This window comes from Larimichthys crocea, chromosome XII (genome assembly GCF_000972845.2).
Source record: "Larimichthys crocea isolate SSNF chromosome XII, L_crocea_2.0, whole genome shotgun sequence".
Classification (NCBI taxonomy): Eukaryota; Metazoa; Chordata; class Actinopteri; family Sciaenidae; genus Larimichthys; species Larimichthys crocea.
Genome location: NC_040022.1, coordinates 14,805,387 through 14,825,374, shown reverse-complemented (window position 1 = coordinate 14,825,374; position 19,988 = coordinate 14,805,387). Strand labels below are relative to the sequence as shown.

Genomic DNA, 19,988 nt, shown 5'->3' with positions numbered 1-19,988 from the left:
CGTTAAAGTGAGACTTGGGCTCCCACCCCTGCCATTTAGTTCCCACACGACCTTGCGGAGACACAAAAAAAGCGACCACGCCGAACAGCTGCCCACTGGGGCGACAGATTTATGTGGGCCAAATCAAACCTCTAAAACTCCAACAGCTGACCTGAGCAGTGAAGAGAAATAAAAATCACAATGTGCATATTATTGCTCTTCTGAGCCTCTCGTCCTCTCCAGTTCAAGGCTTCAGCTGTCATTAGTGTTCATAATAAGAGCTTTCCCATATGCTTCTGTCCACAGATGTTATGATTGGGACATAACATGTTATGACTGCACATTCCCAAACAGTGATACGGGTCAAGTGAGAGACAGCCTTAGTAGGAGTGCTAAAGGGAACGAGTGGCTAAGAATTGTGGTTACTGATCCTGACAGAAATCAAATATGATCTGATGTTAACTGTGCTTGGCAGCCTGAAGTGACAGAGTGTCTACGCTGACTCCGCCATCCTAATTTCTGTCGGGTCAGTTCACTGTAAGGAGCAAAAACATAAAGCTCTTATTTTGGGGCCATTCACAGGGGTGTATATCTTTGACATTTTGGGAAATATAATATTCACTTTCTTCACTTTGCTTTGCTTGCTGAGTTAGATGAGAAGATTTATTCATACCACCTTCATGTCTGCACTGTGAATGCAAAGCTACAGCCAGCAGCCTCTTAGCTGAGCTGAGCTGACCTTAGCTGAGCAAATAGACTGTAAAAGAGGGGGGACGGCTAGCCTGACTCTGTCTAAAAGTAACACAATCTATGTTTAAAACTAAATTAACTAAACACTTTGAATCTTGTTTGGTTAATTCATGTTTTCTTGTGAGATTCAGTGGTGTTACCAGCAGAAAAAAAATCACAGTTACAGCACCTGGCCAAGCAATGATCAGGCACATAATGTATTGTTTTGACAGATATACAGATAGATAGACAGGTTGACTGCCGCCAACCCCAGTTTCCATTCACTACGGTAATTTAAACTAAGCAATCCTAGACTAAGTGGCTGCTGGTATAGCTCACCATACAGGCATGTATTGGCATATCTTACTCTTTTTCTCATAACAGAATATTATCATACCAAATATAGGATTTATCCAATTCCCTCAAGGCCGTGTCCTGCTAATAACTGCCAGTGCCATAAACATGTCCCCTCAACACAGATTTATTGTATGTCGTCTTTAATCTGATGCCAAAGTAATCCTCAGGCCGGTTTTATTGGCATTATTTATTTTTTGCTCTGCTGGATGTTCTTCTGACAATTCCTTATTGCCAAACACCATGCAAACCATCTGTTTCGAAGAGATCCAGAACCACTGTTGCATTGTTTATCACCTCAGGGGTATTTTGACGTTGAGGAAGTCGCTGCTGTTTACTGTATTCGTGAAATGATATGGTCAGCCTTTGAATTTAACTTCCGTGAATTTACTCTCAAGATTTCATTCAGACCCATCTGAAGATGGCTGATAGAAAGGTCTGCGGAGATGATCTTAGTTCCTCTTGGCTGAGCTGATAGGAGAAGGCAAGATAAAAACACCAGACCTGACTATGATTAATGGGGTGGTATTGCTACCCATCTCATGCAAACCAGCAGACACTGTGTAAATTGCACTTAAAATACGTCTGAGAGCTCTTTGTACACTTCCATTTGAGGCCCCCGTGTTTTACTGTGTATTCATGACATCAGAACAAAGAGAGTAGAAATAATTTGACAAGTATTTGGCAGGTGACGGGTTTTTAAAGGACAGGAGCAGGGAATAAGATGGGACACATTTCGATAGTGAAGCCACAGAGCCTGTATAATGTGTCTGAAAGAAAAAAAAAAAAGAAAAGCATCTGATTTAAATTCTCATATAGTGCCCACCATCTCTCCACCTTGAATTTTAATTCACCCAATGTGAATACCAACAATTTTTGACCTTGTCTTTTATGCTGCATGCTAATTTATACAAATGCAAGCATTTCTTTCCCCTTCATGCTCTATTGCTGGAGTTTGTTAGCTTTCTCTGGGTGGGCGCGGTCCTGCCTTGAAACACCCAAATCTCTTCCCTTCTCTGTCTGTCCCTTGGGAATAAAGAATGTGAAAATAGAAAAGGGAGGGGTGTTATAAGAAACTAAAATTAAAGCTTTGCAGCGGTTCACTGCCTCTTCACTTAAATTAAAGACATTCATGCATTTTGAAAAGGGAAAGAGCATTTTAATGAAAATGTATACAGTGTGGCAAATGTCTTTGTAATGCTCTGGTGATAAAAAAAAATTGCAGATGAGCACGGTTGAAAAAAAAAACATGGTAATGTATTTCGGAGGGTAAACAGAAAGGGTAAACATTACAGAGGTAAATAGTTTGGATATGTGGCTCCCTCATCAAAGCTAATGCCCTGCTGTGTAAATTTGCCAAAGTCTTTGTGCGTAATTGATTCGTGTAGAGGATGATAAGCTGTGTTTTGCGATAAGAGGATGGTTCGAGGACAATGTTGTTTGAGAAAAAATTGGAATTCCAATCTAAGTATTTCACGCAAAGGACAAAAGTAAATGAATTATCACAAAGAATGGGTTGAACATCAAAATAATCAGACTTCATTTTAGCCAGTAATACTGGATCCAGTTATTCTATTCATTTTCCATCAGCAGCACAGTAATAAAGTGCCTCTGAAATCCTGACAGAATATGAATGAGCTATGTTACTAACATCTAGAGGTTAATGATATGAAGAGCTGCATGTGTACTGTATACTTGATGACTAAGTGCTCTTGCAATCATCCCCTGCAGGCATATGGTGCAATTCCTGGCAAATCCAATGAGAAACTCCATGCGACTTCCTATACAATAATGAACAGTCACAGTCAGTGACAGTCGTTTGAATTTTCAGCAGCATCTTCTTATCTGAGAAGTAAATATGTTGAAAAGGAAATTTCTTCACCACTCTTCTCGCCTCATTCCACCCTGCTGCTGGAGAAAATTCTTCTTGGCTCTCTTCTCTGATGGAAACTTTATTGAAGCATACAACAAAGAGAAAGACAAAAACCTAACCAGGCAGATGTGAAGGCAAATGAAAAACATCACAGGATCTACTTTACTGAGGCTCTAGTGCTCGCCCTAATATGCATCCTCATGTACGCAAGCACATATTGTACCTGTACAAACACTGCCATGATATATCTTTGTAACACACCCACCTACCCCTCACTGCATGCCCATTATTTCTCTACTCCACTGTTCATCCTTTTTGTCTTGATTGTGATTCTGTCCATTACTTACCTTAGCCTCCACATCCTATCTTTATCCCTCCCTCTGTTTCTGTCCTCCCTTTCCCCTTCTCAGTGTGTGGTGTATAGAGGACGTGAAGGCTGAATCACCTTGCTGTTAAACAGGGGTATTCCCAAGAATAACTCAACAAAAACCAGTAAAGAGAACAGTTGAGGCACAAAAAATATATATATATTATAAAAAACTGAGAAAGATCAGAGGCCACACATGCACATGATATCAATAGAGCATTTTTTACTCCGTTGCAGGCTACGTTACATTGCATTTACTTATCTGACGCTTTTATCCAAAGCGACTTAAAATTAGAGCATTCAACCATTTAGATACAAAACAAAAACTGCAAGAATCATGCAGATACACCAACTTCATCAACTATGCTGTACTGCTTCAAGTGCTACATTTAGAAATAATAAGAGATCAGGCTGAACAGATTAGTTTTTTAGTCTGTAACAGATGATGTGTAGTTTCTGTTGGCCTGATGTCAATGGGGAGCTTGTTCGCATAGATATAGAACGCTAGATATGACATTCCATAATAATAACTTGTGTATCAGATGTTCTGCCAGTTCTGCTCGAGGTCCTGCATTTACAGATGGTGTCACGCATTATGATTGGCTGTACTGCCTGATCCCTACAACCTGCCCGACTGGTGCTTCATATGTTAGCTACTTTTATCATCAGCTCAGTGGAATAACTTTTAACATCTTCTGTATGCAGTTTGATGTGGTACATGATGTAAGTATATATGGTGACTTATTACATCTACATACATGCCCATACACTATACATATGTAGCGATCAGATAACCTAGCATTATCAAAGGTGGCACCAAAGTTTTACCTTAGCTAATACTGAGAAGTACAGAATTTGTCCATTACAAGTAGTTAACAAATGAGCCGTATTGTTTCCTCATCATCTTTGTTTCAATGCACAGCCACTCTTACCGTGTTAACAGGTTACAGCACCTGTAATCGCAGCATCCCAAGTCGATCTGGCACATGAAGTGCATCTGGTACCTACACCGAGATGGAACCACATGACAACCATGTTACCTGGGTCCAATTATAAAGTTGCTGTAATTGACCCCTCCTAAGCCCTGACACCTTTTGCTCTCTAGTCAGTTGTAATCTATGGTTGTCGTTATAATTTTTTGATTTTTCTACCAAACACCAATATTATATTGTTTTCTTTTCAAAGTGAGTGTAAGACAACTGTCCCTGTCTTTGATTTAATGCCTGATTTTATTATGTTGTGCCTATAAAACAAGAAACACAAGAGAGACATACACGTACTGTAATAAAATAATATACTCTATATACTGTATGTAAAAAATGTGTTCAGAGAGAGGCAATATATTTTTCTCTTTCCCTCTCTCTGTTAGAAAGAAGATATGATGAGCTGGGACTGTGAGACTGGGAAACATTATTTTTTTATGTAACATAATTGCTCTATAGTATAGTTATATTAATAATAATAACTGTATGACCTGATTTCCTCAATTCTATAGATATTTAGCGCACCAGTCACATGCAGTGCCTACTGGCTAGCTGAATTAATACCCCTAGGCACCAGAGAAAGAGCTTACTTTGTCCTGTAATGCCTTCAGCAAAACTCCCGATGGACTTGTCACAATTGTCTTTCATTCTTATTGTTATGGACATCATTAAATTTACAATGACAATGTGGATAAATCGCTTTACTTTTGGTATGGATTGTACCATAGCTGGCCTGGTGGATTGTCTTGAGATGTTATGAAATGGGATTTAGGAATGAAGTGTGGATAGTAATGTTAGTCTGCCTGGTCTCTTTGATCCTTTTAGTAAAGCAACGAGGTGCTGCGAGGTGAAAACCATAGTTGCTGCCCATAGATGGCGATTGTAAATAATGCCCAAGTAAGATGTTGGAATGTTATCCCTTGAGTTATGACGTAATGTCACATCTAGTGGTCTATATCTATCTTCTATCTTGAGCAAACATTCGTCATTAGTGCTGGTGAGGAGGAGTGGTGTAGTGTGGGAGAACTTGGGGAAGTTGAAGACAAGCTTGGCTGCTGCATTCCAAAGGAGCTGCAGAGGTTGGAGCACATGCAGGCACATCAGCCAGGAGCAAGTGGCAATAATCTAGTCTGACAAGAGCCTCGCCCAGAACCTGCGCCCCTTCCTGGTTGAGGGACAGATGTATTCTGCCAGCACTGTTGGCAGCGAAGGCCAGGTGGTCATCCAGTGTCACACCCACGTTCCTTGCAGTCAGGGACAGAGTACTCAGTGTTCTTTGGCTATATATCAAGTATACATATTTCTACATCGTCAGGCACCTTCACTCCAATAATCTCAGATAAAGTCAGAACAACTTGTTTGCAGTATTTCTGTTTAATTTTTGGGAAATCCCATACACGGTGATACAGAGTACCCTTTCCTTCCGAGCTCTTAATACAAGTGCCTAGGCCCTAGGGCATAAGGGGACCAACGATTTAGTTTTACTTAGCTTCATTCTAGTATTGATAGATTGTTTTTGGCCTTTAAAACATGTCCATTTCCAATCAGCCTCTTGTACAGTATGTCCTATCCAGTCTCCATGCCTCTAACCGGTCAATTACATTTACATTTAGTCATTTTGCTGACGCTTTTATCCAAAGCTTACAGGGAGCAATTTGGCCTTCAGTATCAGTAGGACACAAGGACACTTCGACATGCAGACTGAAGGAGCTGGGGATCAAACCACCGATCATCTGATTAGTGGACGACCCACTCTACCTCCTGAGCCACAGCCGCCTTATGGTCAGAGTCAATGGTGGACTGTCATTATATGATATCAGAGCTGTATAAATAAACCTGTTTCCTCTCCAGAAGGGTGAGGTTTTCAAGATGTAACAGTGGTGCTTCAGATATTATAGATATTTAAAGAAATGTTTTCTAGGAATATGCTATGTCTGACACATCTGATCAGCTGTAAGAAGATTGCCATTTATATAAAGGTCCTCTATTTTTTGCACACTTCTTTCTGCCCAGATTTTGAATCCACCATCTGCTCTTCAAACGAGAGAAACGAGAGATGTGCTTTGTACTAGACGTCAATAGTGTTTCTGAGGAAAGTGTTCTCTGTTGATCTTTTTAGCTTTTGGGTCTGCAGAATACAGCCTTAATGGTAAGTTTGGTACTGATGCTTGCTCAACACTCACCCAGGCTGGTGGGGCCTCCAATGAGAAATAAAACATTGCAGAATGTAACTGGACAGACCAATAATACAGTTTTAGATTTGGGAGCCATAGCCCTGCCATTTCACAGGGCAGGTATAGCAGCCATAATCTAGCCAAGGGGTGGGCAAACTTTTTGACTTGCGGGCCACATTGGGTTCTAAAATTTGACAGAGGGGCCGGGCCAGGACCTCATAGCCAGCCCCCCATAATCTTCACTTTTCAACTTCACACAATTTAACTTTTCAGATGATTTTTTAAACATGTTACTCATCAGACGTTTGCAGGCCAAGTAGCCCCAAAAGTTATCGCAGCTTATTGGCAGGACCCAAGCCTGGCCCCGTCTCTGCCAGACTAATAATGAACACGTCTTCACCAGTGTGGCAGAAGAAAGAAGACTTCAGGTTTTAATACGACACGATGTTTGAAACAAGCGGTATTAAAAATATGAAGTAGCAGCTAGCGGTGCTACTAAGGCTAAAACAACACAGAGTGTGGATGATTGACACCTGTTACCTGTCGACCAATCAGAGTCAGGAGAATCGATTAGTACTGCCCACATTCACCTTTGACCCACCAATGACGATCCAGAATGAAGTAAACCCAAACCCAAAATCGCACCGAGGTCACACTTCACTGTTATATTAGATATATTTTTATTTTTTGGATGTGGATAAGTTCGTATTGAAAAGCCTAACGGCCTCAGCCGAGACTTTTTGTTGTTCCAAACAAATTTACTAAAAATACTAATAAGCTTGTCAAAATATAAACCTGGCAGTGGAAGTGGGAGTGATTGAAACAGGTAAAATAACTTGGTAATATTTTACTATTTTAATCATGTTAATATGAACATTGTCATCCATTGATAAAATGTCTCATTCACTTTGTCTATTAGTTGGTCATAGTTTGTTGGAATGGTTTGAATCTTTCTTCTTTGTTCATAAATAATATTGATGATTACAGTTATTTTATAACCAGAGAACCGCCTGAACAATTAAATCGATTGTAGTAGATATGGGATAGAGTTCTTAGTGTTAATGGAATCAAACAATTTAACATCCAACATTGTGAAAGTCTGTTCTACTTTCCTCAGTACTCTTTTTTCTGTCTGTTAGCTCTAAGGGGCAAAGGCCTGCTGATATAATTACAAAGACTTGTGGTGTGGTGTTGTCTTAAAATCAACCTCTGTGTCTCTCAAATTGCTAAATGATAAAGTAACTAACATAAATTATAGCCTTCATGTTTTTTGTCACCAAAGGACCAACACATTTGATTGCAAGGATACAATTTGTTTGGTGCTGTACATCGCTTATAATAGCTTTTACGGATATTACAGTGTTATGGTGCTACAAACAGATTGTGTATGATAAAAATTATCATGGGAACATAGACACATCAGAACCTGATAAGCCAGGAGAATATGGATAATTTCTATTACATATCAATGGGTTACATAACAACCCTGTCAAAGTCAAATATTTTTATCTGAGGTGTTTATCTGGCAGGTGCAGATGTACACACACAAGAACATGAATGCAGATGACATTAAATGACACATGGCTTGGAGGTTAACAGAGTATGTTTCTTGTAGTTGGATATAACTGCCTGAAATACTTAAAATGAAAAATAGAAAATATTGTAATGTCAAGGCAGCAGAGCAGCAGAGGAGACGCTATAGATAAAATGCTGCTGTTCTGCTTTAGTGTTAGACTTTCAGGCCATGTCTGCACCAGGCTGGCTGACTGTGACACTTTGGACCAGGCAGCAGCAGATGGCGTTGACATGTCTGCATTGGTCTGAGGCTGCAGAGAAAAACTGGACACACGGCTGTTCAGTTACAGGAGACAGAAGAGACTGTGGAGAAAGTTTCCTAATGACAGGCAGCTAACGGTACTCACCCAGGAGGAAGAGGCAGATACTGCTGGGAATGGAGGTAAAAAAACAAGGAGTTTACAGACAGTATAGACAGGTTGACCCCCAGATGTTAAGTATTGACAACTAGGGACAACCTAAGGATGTCCTGAGCATGTCTAGTCCACACAAATAAATTATGTATTTGTTCACTGAAACCTTCATCACAGCTTAAAAGTGCAGTGTCATGTGAAAAGAAAGAAGTAATTCAGCCATCAGTCATTACTGAGTGACATAATAATCATTTCTGCATGACCTTTGTGTGCGTGTCTGACTGAACAATACGTGTCATCACATGCCAGACAAAAAGATTGTTGTGCCGTCAGCCCCACATAAGCTATCAACCAAAAGAATACACCAGAAATGACTCTTTTCATTGGAAAATATACTCAAAATATATTTGATATGTTGCACAAAGAATGATACCAAACAGTTGTAGTTTTTCATGCAGTGTTTCAAATACAAAAGCTAAATTTTGGAAAGGTAAAAAAAAAGAAAAAAGAAAACATTTTTTTAATAGCATATGTCGTATCATAATCTCATTTAACTATTACTGTCAGTAAACCCTCTCAACTTGTTTACACACTCTGTGTTGTTGAGTTAAAATCATAACTTATTTGTGGTCAATTAAGATGAAAAAGTTTGCTGAGTACATTTCTTCGTCTTCTCGCCTCCGTTTTGTTGCACTCTGCTCTGAAGTTGTTAGGTTGAGTGGGTGGCTGGAACTCTCAGTCATATTGCATAGCAGCTGTAACATTTTGTTTTGTCTGTAACAGTTCTTATTGCCTCAAAGAATTTGTGCAGCACATAGCAGCCATGAAAAATATTAATATTTGCTCACTGAATTTCATGTTTTCAAATGTCCAGAAGAGCATTCAGTGAACATTTGTTTTTGTTTTTTTGTTGAGAAAACCAAGCTTTGCTCCTGTGGGTTTATGCTTCTATTAGCATATTGCTTCATCAATTAAGGGCTATTCCACAGTCCCCCAACAGAAATGTAAAAAGAGCATCTTCACCTTGTAGCACCTTGCCTGAAGGCAATTCTCTCATCTTTGATGTAGTCAAATATGCAAACATACAAGCTCCATGAACAATGTTCATTTCACATCAGCATATGTAGAAGTGTATTTAAACACAAGAAGTCTGTATATTTGAAGAATATTTTACCTCTTTTTCTTCCAGGTAATTACAAGAGGTACTGAAGTTTTAAGCTGTTTCATTTTCAGTGTGTGTGCCATCCACTGGCTCCAGGCACTGTTGCTTGATGTAGTTGGCTTCATTACCAACTCATATCAAGTTTTTTTCCTTCCGAAAGTTACTTTAAATTTTTTTTTGACCATGTATAAATGTACACAGCCACATGGATGAAGCACTGAAACTAGATTGGTATGCTTACTGTAGCTTGGGTTTTGAAGAAGGAATTTTGAGCATTGCTGTTATGTATGGCAGACCATCCAATACACAGTATCAGTCTGGGAAAAAAATCAAAGCACATACATTCACTAAACAGTCTATTATTTATAGCTAATAATTTTATGACAGAAAATAATCAGGAAGCCAGTACAAACATGCAATGCAAACGCCCACTACAGACAGCTGTGTTTGAATACTAATCTGGTTGTCTTCTTCCTATCTTTTGTTGCTTTAGTAGCAGTTAAATCCCAGTGTTCATTTGCTTGTAAGGTTGTACAAGGTAAGGTGCTTTACTCTTATCACAAATCTCTTGCATTTGAAGTGACATTTTAGACACTAATAATTAACTAAAGGCTGATCATTTACAGACATATTGGCAGCAGCAGTCCCTTTTAAGTCTGCAGTGAAGTGGTCTTCATTTAGACTTCTTGACTGCTGTTTGTTATAATGGTAAAATGCTTCATGAATTACTGATAGGTTAGTTATTTAGTTAAGACAGAACATGTTTTACCAATGTATAAAGGTCTAAGACACTAATTCAAACCAATGTGATTCCATATAGATTTATATTGCTCTTGGGAGGGTGATGTTAATATTAAAACACTTACTATCTTGAAATCACACAGTGAGCAGGCTGGACTTATTGTGGACTGAATGACTATGTTTATGGTCTGGTCAGATACTGCTGTGTAATTTCAATCAGTCAAACCTCCCTGACATACAAAGCGTGGCTCATTAGCACTCACCTCTGTGGACACACTGTTTTGTTCCCTTGATTGGAGGGCCTCAGCTCCAATTAATAGCTCAGAAGGCTGACATTTCAAATGAGGCTCCAGCCTCTCTTGTTTGGAGCACATCGCCTCCTTTAATGAAAGTGCACAAAAAGGAATTTCTGGTGTAGCAGACAAGAGGTGTTTTCCTTTGATCTGTTTTTACTGTTGGCATATTCTGTGTAAAAAATGGGATTTTTGATTTTTGCACTTTAATGAGATTCATACAGAAGGACTGACTTAATGACATTTAGGGAAAAATGCATGTGTGTCAGCCTTGGGCTTGCTTGAAAGTGGGCCACATACTGTTACCTTTATTCCTAAAACCTCATCCTCTCTTTTAATGACATATTATTGATTGCAATATTCATTCATTTCCTGATCCAGAAATTACAATTTAAAAGGCAGCGCTGATAGTTTTCATCATTGCTAATAGAATCAAAACTCAAACAGATGACACAGGCTAATAGAAAACGTGATAGCGTTTCTTCTGAACTGAACTGAGATTTGTTCAAAGATGATTCTTAGGGAAAGAAAAGAAAAGGAGTATGTGGAAAGAGAAAAAAATAATGTCAGAGCCTGTTTCATATTCAGAGCTACATCCTCTAAGCCATCAGTCCTCATAACCTTTCTCTTTTTGAGGTATGGTGGATTTCAAGCCAGCCACTATCTCTTTCTCTCACTCCCACATAATGTAGCTCCAGCTGGCCACGACGCTTCAGAGATGTCATGCCAGGTCACTTGCGTGCCGCTATTTCCCTTCCCCCTCGCGCCAGCCCCTACAGGTTGTTTAGCATTTCAGACAGGACTCTTGTGCTGCTTCGTGGCCAAGCACAAGGGCGCTTAGGGATGTCATCTCCTCAAAGCTAATTGCTGTGCCCTTCTCTTAACGAAACAAGCTCAGGAAATAAATAACTAATGTGCCCCTTGGTACGCTCATTAGCTTACTGCAAATTTGCCGTTCCACAACTTTTCTTGCTCTCGCCATCTCACTCAGCTTTCACTCGACACTCCCAACTCACCTACCGCACACAGACACACACCAACACTCACACTTCTTCTATCAGCTTCATTCAGCTTTACTCTGCACCATTCTTTTAATCCTCTGTCACATTCTGCCTTTCCCCCTGCCAGGAGAGATCAACGTAATGAGGACGTTAAAGAATCTCTGAAAAAAAAAATTCTGAACCTGTTCAAAACAAACAGCTCTATTCGGTATGAAATAAGAGATCTTGTTATCATTCCTGGCATAAAGGCCACTGAAGTCAGTGAAATTTGACACATTCTTGTTTGCAGTACAGGTGCGGCGAATTATAACACCAGTGTTGCAATTAACACAGCAGTTAACATTCACACCACCTTTGTTTCTTACTGAATAGGCATGCACTTATAATGTTCAAAGCACTTTGTATTTATAATAGTCTTTACAAAACTAACAGCAAGGTAGAGAGTATTTTTACTTCATCAGTGTTTGGCAAAAAGAAGAAAACATTGTGCAGGAGTAACTTTTTACAGAGCTATCAAACACCGTTCTTCAGTGGATGGGCTTTTCTGTCAAACAACTGAGCGTAACCTGTGCATGACAAAAGACAATAACCTTTGTTATTGCTAGACAATAAGAGAAACCCAACAGGAAATTTGAAATTCTTCACAGACTACATGTAACCAGAACAAATTAAATCACAATTGTTTTCCTCTGTGTAAATGTAACAGGAAACAAGATTAGGAAAGGTCTCTGATGTTTCTTGCTGACTTCCCCTTGTAAAGATGTGTCAGTTCCCTGTCTTAAATATTAATTACTTGACAAATTATTGCTTCTGGCAGGGAAATGTATTCTGCTAAAATTGATCTAGCTAACCCCTCTGCTACCTCGTGGTATAGAGAGATTTCTAACACATTTCCATATGAAAAGATTAGTTCTGTACGTAATGGTAATGATCTGGCATTTCTGAATGTAAGTGTAACAGAGTTAGAAATGTCCGTTAAGGAGGCCACATCTGGACTATCTTGCAGTGCAGATTCATAACATATTGCTGAATGGACATTACTCTGGAATGGAAACCTTCAGGGAATAATGCTGGTACTGATTTGAGACAGTTCAGGGACTGATGATGATATGGCCTATGGCACACAATATTGTGAGTTGTTGGTGGCAGATGGGTGTTTTGTGCATGTTCATGAAAAAGAAAGTAAAATAAAAAGGCAGTCCGAGGATTGGATGAATATCCCTTGTATCACATCCATGGGTATCTCTCATCCATTCATAACTAGATTTTATACCCATGGGAGAAGTCGAACAGATTGATTTTGAAAATCATGAATCTTTGGAGTAAAGGCTGGCTTATAGGGCTTAATTTTAAGGCTAGGGGATATGTGGGCACACAGCTCAAAACTAACGTCTGCCTAAGCCCACAAATAATCAGAGGATATATCAAGAATAAACCTTGGTTGAAAGTGAGTTCCCATTTTTTCACAAAGTATTTCTACAACATCAACATGAGTTGCTCTTGTTTAAGACAATCCAGTCCAAAGGCAAACTGCCCTTGGCCTTCAGATTGTTGCGACATTATAGGTTTTAGTTCTCCATTAGTGAACTACAACTGAGGCGTATCTATCATTAAATGGAGGTGCTCACGAGTGTAACTTGATAAAATAAATAACACAATGTCACCTTTTCATAGTTATCTCTAACCCTTTTTATGGCTCTGTCCTGTTGTAAAACACCTCAGGTGCATCCTTGTACTACTTGGGTAAGTTTAGCAAATGAAAATGTCACCCTGCATGTCATCACAAAGGATAAAAGCAGATAAGAGAGAAGTGCTAAAAGCACAAGCACAAGCCTCATTGGGTCTTGTATTCACGTACAAAGGAGCATGTCTCTCTTCCAATTAAATTCCTGTGGAGAGTAAGCACAATGCAAATATGTCATTACATGCTAAAGTATGTAGGCTAAGGCTACCGACTAATGAATGGCTGGGAAAAAGACTATGAATCCCCATTAGTCCCTAATGACTAACTTTTAAAACATATAACCTGAGACTACAATCGAGCAAATTATTGATTTCTTAAAAGAGACCATCTCTAGAATGAATTCTCTTGTTTGGGCCCTGTCACTAAGGCCAGAGTAATGTTAGCTATACAAGCATGCAACCTGCATATGGAGACCATGATGGTGAGGAATGTTCCCCATGATACATCTATGAATGTTAATTACTTCACATGCCAGAACCTCACATCAGTGGTGCACTAGCGACCAATAGAAAGCCTGCATCAGCTCAGTTTAGATTAAGCGTGCACGTGGTGGGGCTGAGGAGCTATTCCTTAGCTAAATGGCTCTGCCTCAGGTAATGGTAGAGAGCTGGAGCATCTCAGCAATTAATTTTGATTTCTGAGCTCAACTCAAACCTAATCAGGTTTCTCCAGAGTGCTATGCTTTGCTTTTATAGATTTCCCATAAATACACTCAGAGATATATACCCCGTACACACGCATACACACAAACAGGCTAGTATTACAATATTTTTGAGGACCTACATTCAATATACTTTTATTCCCACACTGCAGTCCTAATTTTCTTCACAGTATGCCCTGACCAGGCCCCAGAAACGGTCGTGACGTGTGATTTCGGCATTGGTGGCCACATTTACTTTTGCAGTAAGACACACTATCAAAATAATAACAAAAGAAAAGTCTGTGAAATGATGAGTACATTTTCTGAGCATCACAACAACACCAAAATCACTCTATGAATAAAAAAAAAAAAAAAGTCTCAAAAAGCCATATCAGTGATTTATTTCATGCCATTCATGTGTGCACTGAGGCGGCAGGAAGTCAGCTGGCACAGCCAGAGAAAGTCACTGACATGCATTGTCTCAACCCATTCATCTGGAGGACCCCAGTGTGTATGCTCTATGGGCCTGACAATGCAAAGATCTGCAGAAGTCTGAAAATACATTTTCACCATATGCACTCGAGGAGCCTGGGAATGAACAGGGCATTATCTTGGAACATTTTATGTAATCCATCCAAGGCTTTGACACACCAACCCTTAGGGCTGGTGAAAGTACACACATTCTTTCAGTACAGATACTTGTTTAAAACTGGACTCAAGTAACAGTAAAACAACTTCTTTACTCAATTAAAGTGAAAAATAACTCTTGGTTTCTCTCAAGGACGTTTCCTCTGAAACTTTAAATAGGGTTTCATTTTATATAATGTCATATATAATATATGTCATATATAAAATAAAAATGTAAGGAGTACAAAGTAAAGATATTTGAAAGGGGGCAGAATAAAATACAGATATGTGAGACAAGTACAGTAATAAAGTATTTGTACTTTGTTACTTCTCACTTCTGACCAAACCACACTCAGCCACCGGTGCTATTTATGTAGTTTTTGCACGATGTCCAGAACTATTTGCTCGGTTGACTGCAATTCAGCATGTTGAATAGTTTTAGAGGCATTCGGTGAGCGGGAGCTCTGTGACTGACTGTTCAGTCGAGTGAATCAGTGATCTCATTTAGTGCAGTTTCTTCTTATTTGTCTCCTTTGCCTTTCCTTTCCTCCACCCACAAGCAGAAGATCTTGGGCTGACAATATCAATTTAAAGCAAATCAAGGCAACATTTTATATTTACTTTTAAAATGTTCCTGTTAATTTAGATTCACCTATGTGATCATATCATGTCACACAGGAACATAATGCATGTGTGTTGCCATGTTCATTGCAGCTGTTGAGATTACAAGAGTGATGGATGAGAAAATTGGATTTTCAATGTGCAGTTTGGTGCCACACTGTAATCATCTAAAATGTATTTGCCACCTACAGTAAGTGGGCAATATTCTCATAGTGTCCTCAATGTGTATTTGAGTAGGTGCCATAGATACGTAAGGCTGATGACAACCATATTTTTTTTAACACACAGATGTGCAGTTCCATGTGATTAACCAGCTGGCAACAGTGTTGTCAGCCAACAACAATTCAGTGTTGATTATCTTTAGGGTCTTAAAGTTAGCTTTTCCTCTATCAGTGCATATGATTCATGTGGAGTGTAATGATGGTAGGACCCCCACATTAGATCCTCTATTCATCTGTTTTGCCCCCCATTCCTGCTAAGTGATAATCGACACTGAAAATTGACTGCTCTGTAGAAGTTTGGAAAAGAGGAGAAAAATAGAAGTCAGTAAATGAAAAAGGTCTTCTCATCTTGCACGAAAATGTTTTTCAGCAGATAGACCTACTACTGGGTCAAATTCACTCACAGATTATTTCTGTGATATTAAGGCACGGTGGGAAAGAAAAGATTTATTTCTCTTTTTCTAAAAGTTCATTACACTGAGGCAAGAAAGGAAGGTAGAATGCTGAAAGGAATACACTTTCCCAGTGGAATGGGTCAATTTGACTTGCAACTAAAAAGAGGCAAAGATACCATTTTTTGCCTGCCAAAATCTTGGCAGAACAGACTTCCTTATAAGCAGATACACCCACATACAAAAAGTATGAGACCTCAGAAACTCCCCATGCCTTTTTAATAATTGAAAACTGTGAGTTTTCTCCCATTGGTCTTTATGTGATGTACAACAATGTCTGGGCCTCATTTACAGTTGGGGCTGCTGAGACCACTCCATGCATTTAGATGTGATTTTGCTGCCAGGCTCAGTGCATGAAAACGAACAGTGGATTGAATTGTCAGGCTGGAGCCATACTACAGTAAGAGGAGCCACTCTGCAGTGAAAAACGGAGTTACAGACTAATGTCTCCCCTTGGAATAGCTTCTCTGCCTAAGATGAGACAGCAACAGTCTGAATCTGGTATCTAAAGGCATCGATGACAACAACTCTACTCTGTCTGTGCCTGGGTTTGGTTGTTTGAGTGATCACTCCATGAAACGAATCAAATCAATTTTCCGAAGAAAAATGATTAAATGCTTTTAGTTGGAATTCTTCTACTCATTTACTCCACTCTGGAAATCTGGGAATTGCTGTATGGTTGGGGTGTAGTTGAAATAAAATGACTGCATTGTTTTCTCATACATGAAACAGTAGAGGTCTTTGTAAAACTCAGGGTTTCTAAAAGACAGGGTGGATGTGGGTAAGATTTTGCCTGAGGGGAAAAAAAAAAAAAACTTATTTCAAAATACTTCTCACATTGTTCAGAAACTTAAAACACATGTCCAGCAGGTAGAAAAAAAAAGAGGGTTAATGTCATGACCTTGCCTCCCAGTCTGTTTTCAGAGAACCAGTGAGGACAATGGCAACCTGTGCACACACTAATATTTATGCACATAATCACACACTCAAGAGTGCCACCAGAGCTACCTGTCAAAACCAGGAACCAATCTGCAAGAGTGATTAGTTATGCCTGACTGAGTTTGCTGAACAGTCTCCATCTGCATGCACTAGTAATGTATGGAATAAGCAGAGTTGGTAATAAGGCCGGAGACTGACAAGGTTAAGCTGATGCAGATGCAGGATAAACAGTTTGGCATGGACTGAGGTCACTAAGGTCTGACAGTTTGAAAGTTTCTTGTTTTTTTCTTTTCTTTTTTCAGGAGGCAAACAAAATGGGCAAAGGCGGAAAAGCCACATACATATTGCACCGTTGAAACATTCTATACTGTAATCAAGAGGTTGATCTGTGTAGCAGCAGTGGACTGTTACAGAAAATGTACTGATGAGAAAATACTGTATATCTTCACTTAGAGCAGGGGTCTCCAAACTATGGCCCCCGGGCCACATCCGGCCCACCTAAACAATTGGAGTGGCCCACTTAACGATCCCAAACAATCCCTCTAAACATGGCCTATTTTTCAAAATTGCATTTTCCCATTTCAAAATATCCACACTTAATGATTAAGCTTGGCATTTTAATTAAAATCTACCTTATTTACAAACTATTTACAGTACTAGCTAATTTGGCCTCCTCCAGGCGCATTTCCTTCATGGCGGTGCGCCGCGACTGGCTCTGGGTTGGCTTGGAAAGGCTCGAGGGCGAAGGTGGCTCACGGCTCCGGCCGCAAGCTTTGCATCGCCCTCCTGCCCGGACCTCGCCGCTTCCCGGGGCCGTGGACTTAGTGCTTGCTGCGCCCTCTCCGCGACTGTCGAATCACAACTTATCGCAACTTTCACTTCCTCTCACAACAAAAATGTAAAAAGCACCGCAACTTTCACCGCATTTTTTTTTGAAAACCTCATACAACATCAGGCATTTTAGGTCGCAACTATTTCAAAAAAGGCCTGCGAAATCCTGGTGGGACTGATATCATTTATGGTTATAGAAAAGCAAGTTGATGTGGCCCACACGTAAAAAAATTTGGGGACCCCTGACTTAGAGCATGTATTTACATTACAGACATGTATCAATACTGGGATAGGTTTGAAAAAAGAAATCAGTGCGTAAACGTCAGGGTTCAAATAGTGGACAGTGACTGAGACTCAAATAGAAAAATACAAGGTCACTACTTACCACAAAAGCCTCCATATTCCAGAGATATGTTAAAAATATTTCACACATGTTCTTTGCCATTTAATGTTCGGGTACAACAAACCACAGTAACTCTCCCAACTTTTATAATTAACTTTATGTTTCTTTGCTTGAGTTGCCAGACCGCATTGACTGGTCAAAATCAGTAGCAGTTTGGTAGTAAATTCCTCTGCTGCAACAAAGTCTCTAGACACATACAGTAGACTACTCTCTCCCTGAAATTATATAGTTACATAGAAATATTTTTTTTTAGGTTCATGGTCTTGAAAAGGTGACAATTCCTTCTGCTAGATAGCTGTGTTGGTTGTGAGGGAAATAAAGCCACAGAGAGATAACTCTTTACCTTTATACTGTATCTCTATTGATTCAACTCATGGTAGACTGAACCACTGTTGTGCCATTTAAATATCATCCAGGGACAATGACTCTCTGTGGAATACTTGCTATGAAATGATACATGTTGAAACCTGCAGTTATCTAAACTGTATTGAGAAGTGAGAGAGGGAGTCATGTGCCACAGCAATGTTTACCAGCTAACACAACAACACATTGTGCTTCTGATCATATAACTCGGAATAAAAATTGCAGAAGCAATAATTATTGGCAGAAAAATACCTGACTGACGTCACTGAGTCCTCTTAACAGAAACCATGGATAAGCAGGAAGACTATTTGTTAGCCCTTTCTTCTTTAAGTAGAAGGGTATCATGATGTGGGAAATAGCTGTTTCCATCAATTGTTTATAATGGTTCCATTTCCCTTTTTATTTTCTTATCACAATGAAGCACAGCAACAAAGGTCACCATGAGGCTCTGTGTTCTAAAAACATTACATGCGCGAGTGGTGAAAGAAGAAAATACAACTTAAGTGTTATTATATCTGGGAGTTTTCCCTCAGCCGACAATAAGGTCCTGAATAGTATAAGCATGAAAATAGATATTATTATTATAATACAATACAATGACAGTCTAGTAGATTCCTGCTTACATACTCACACTCTAAAATCATGCTCACACAATTAAGGTAACCTGCTTTTGCACAGATGGCTCACTGCTGCAGGGATAAAGGATCTCTTAGAGGGTGTGCTTAGGGGTGAAATAACTGTCACTCACTACCTGAGGCCTCTTGTATGTGGTTTCATTGTCTAAGTACGACAGCAGCTTCTTCTGTCTGTCTAATATTTCCCTAGCAGTTTAAGAATTACTGGATAAAACTGGTTCCTACAACTTGCGTGCTAATATTGCTGAACCACAGACAAATACTGAGAATATCAATATTTGCATGCTGTCTGCCTGACTAACATGGGTACTTTGTAGTACAGCCATATCGTAAAATATTAATTGGTTTGCCTTTGTACAAATAATCTGTGTTAATTGAAAAAACTCAACCTGTAATGAATACATGTGGACAAAACTAAGCAATTTACTCTCAACAGATACAACACTCAGTCTGTTTAAAGAAGCTGATTGTTGTCTCATTTCCTCAGAAATATTCATTCATCATAGTTCGAGTTTTACATTTTCAGTTTATTTGCATAGACTGCAAAAAAACTAAAAACAAAAACAAAACAGCAGTAATAAAGCGTGACACAAATCAGTCCTAATAACATAAAACTATTCAATCAGGAGAACTATGTTTTATGATAGGCTACTCTTTGAGGATGATTGTTTAAGTACTTTGATCATATGAGTTTCTGGGGAAGGTGGGGGCTGAACCAATAAATTGAAGCTGTGCTTAGGTTTTATTTTGTTGATCCCTTTCAGCTGGTTGGCACACACTTCAGGAACACACTCTGAGTTCATCACGGCCAAGTACCTTCCAGGGCTAATCAGAGAACTCCTCTCTCCAGACAATATATAGTAATAAAGATTTCAATCTAATCTTTAATATAGGAGGAGGACAATGAATGATCTTTCATATTTCTTTA

General features: G+C 39.3%; 1 long non-coding RNA gene across 1 annotated transcript in view; it reads left to right on the top strand.

Moving 5' to 3' along the window:
• LOC113747140 (uncharacterized) overlaps positions 1–19,988 on the top strand; it is a 140,444-nt gene that overhangs the window by 120,351 nt on the left and 105 nt on the right. The window lies entirely within an intron of this gene.